Source organism: Pinus tabuliformis, chromosome 7 (genome assembly GCF_031772625.1).
Source record: "Pinus tabuliformis cultivar Carrire ecotype Pingquan chromosome 7, CPIR1, whole genome shotgun sequence".
NCBI lineage: Eukaryota > Viridiplantae > Streptophyta > Pinopsida > Pinales > Pinaceae > Pinus > Pinus tabuliformis.
The window spans coordinates 544,862,817-544,865,688 of NC_142293.1; positions in this window are offsets into that span (position 1 = coordinate 544,862,817).

A 2,872-nucleotide genomic window follows, 5' to 3' on the forward strand; every position below is an offset into this window, starting at 1 on the left:
ATTTTCCTGGTTGTCATGTCTTCTTTTGACTCCTACAGCTTTTTGGTGTGACTTGTTAAGGAAAATATGTTGTACCTTGTCTACTTCCTCCTGTGGTATGGTGTTTATTACCAAGTTTTCTCCTTGTTTTAGAAACGTTTCTAGCTCTAGGTTCTCCCTTTCTAGGATCTCCTGGAAGTCTTGGTCCTCTGTACCACTTTCACTTTGAGTCATTTCATGGAACTTTTCTATTTCCATGGCGCTCAGTGGGTATGTTGTATGTTCATTCTGTTCCTGTGTGCACTCCATGCTGGTCTCTTGTCCCTTCCCCCTTTCTACCTAATTCTCTGTTTTCCTTTGATTACCCTCATCTTCTTCTCTTTCTTCTAAGATCCCAAATCTATTGTGACTTCTTGTTTTCTTATCATTGGGATTCTTTTGTATCTTACTTCCCCCTCCTTTCCATTTTCCTCCCACTTTAGTAAAACCTGTATGGCATTTTTCTTTACTGGTGCTTATGTGTTCCTCCCTTTTATTAAGAGGACAATCTCTGAACAGATGTCCATGCTCATGACATTTGCAACATTTTAACGGGATATGCTCATAGTCAACTCTCTAAACTCATTCATCATCATAGACTTCTAGAATGGCCTCATCTAGAAGAGCTCCTGATAGGTCCATCTCCACACATATACAGGGATAGGAGTTATACTTTGTAGTGTTGCCTCTGAAATCTTTAAAAAATGACCTAATTTGTTGCTTATAGCTTTTAAAGACTCTAGCATCCAACAATCTAGAGGTAAGGAGTAGAGTCTAATCCATACCAGTACCGATGTGAATGTTTCTCACTTCGGCACAAAGTTCATCGTCCATGGTTGCATATATAGACCAGCTGCCGCATAGAAGTATGGTCCTCCTTCAAAAATCCTATGTTTGTCCTCCATGTTCGTGAACACCACTGTGAAAAAACCCTTGGATCCAAGATGTATATTTAACTCCCCTTTTGGTTTCTAGTTGTATTTTATCCAAGTGTACAATGCTTTCTCTGTCGGTTAGATTCCCATGAACTTGCATATTATAGCATAGTTTGCCATATGATCCCTGTGCTCTTGTAGAGCTAGATCATTCCATATTACCCGCGGTTTAGTATTGGTCTTGGGTTTACAGTACCCCATCTTGGTTCTATTCTCTGTTCCCTGACCTTTGTGTTCTGATTTCTCCTCCTGTCAATCTTCCTCATGGGTCCCTTGCTCTACATGGGTATTTCTGCCTTCCGCCTTCTAGGTTTTAGTATATTTTGTCGTGTCCTCCGAGGATTGTGGAGACTTGTTCCTTTTCCCTACCCTTCCTCTTTTTGAAACTACATTACTGTAGGAGGGAGTGGAGCTCCCTCCTCCTTGTGCATCCATGGTTACCTGTTTACCTCTGTCACTTCCTTTGTTAAACCCTAGAACTAGGTCTCGCGACGCCGTCTCCAGTATTGATCTCAAGAAAAAATTTGTTCTTTTTTTTTTTTAGTTTTTAATTTTTGTCTATTTTCTTTATTTTAAAATCAATGACTATAAATGTAATTTTAAGGATTTCCATAACCCTTCACATAATTTTTTAAAGTGTGCTAGCTCAATGGAAGAGCGTCTTCTTTACAAGTAGGAGGTTGGTGGTTCTATTCCACTGTGTGCTAACATGATTTAATAGATGATTTTGTAGTTCATTTTTAATTAAATGTTTTTATATCGATTTATTTCAATGGTGAGATATTTCTGGATTCGTTGTTTTATATTGTCTCTAAAGAGGCAAAAGTGATCTTTAAATAAAAATTTTATTGTCTCTAGAGAGACAATAGCTAGTATTAAAGACATATTGTCCCTAATCCGTGTGTTGTTTTTAGAGAGACAAAAATGAAATTGTCTCCCAAGAGACAATAATGGTTGTGTTATATACTATCTTTATAGAGACAATATTTTTTAAGATAATAATATTTAAAACAATATTCTTTACACAATATTTTTGAAGATAATAATCAGACAATAATCTTTAAGACAATAATTTTTGAGATACGCGCTTAAAGACAATATTTAAGACAATACACAAAATTCTTTTGTCTTAATTTAAGACAATTTACCCAAAAATTGTCTCAAATATTGTCTTAAAACCCTCTTTTATGTAGTAGTGTATGATACCCCTATGCTCATCTATGTTGTTAAGACCTATAGATTTCATATTTGCAATACGTTTGATGAAATCCCTATCGTGACTAGTAGGGGTCTAGTCTAGTCCTTGTTGATGTTTTCCCAAACGTATCTTTGTTCTGTGATGAAATTTCATTTCTTAAGGTGTCATTGAGTTCTAGGTAGTGACCTACACTCTTGATCTAAAAGAGTGGCACAAATCCCTGATAGGAAGTCACAACACTAGGGAAAAATGTAGCTAGATGCACCCATGCCCTTGTTCTGGGAGCACCCAAAGCCTACCAGATGCACCCTTGTCCTTATCAAGGGAAGATCCAAGAGTTTGATCGAATAAAACTTCAGTTGGTCTCAAGGGATGGTTACCTAAGTTGTTGGGATGGCTCCTGGTAATTCTATTGCTAATGCGGCAGGTCTATGTGATGTATTCCATTGGTTCCAGTCCCTTAACTGACACATAGGGAGTCGAGTCATATCATAGCAACTTATTTTCACATGTTAATCTTGGTTGGCCAGTAAATTGGGTAGATGTAAGAGGAGGTTGTTACATAATGGTATTAGAGGATGGTTTCATTCTCTTTGGGTGGTGTCTAGTTCCTTTCTCGTTGTCTGATATCTGATACCACATAGTGGTATCAAAGCATGGTTCAACCCTCGGAGTGGATGGCCATTGTGCTCATCATACTTTCATTTCAGTTGCATATGTG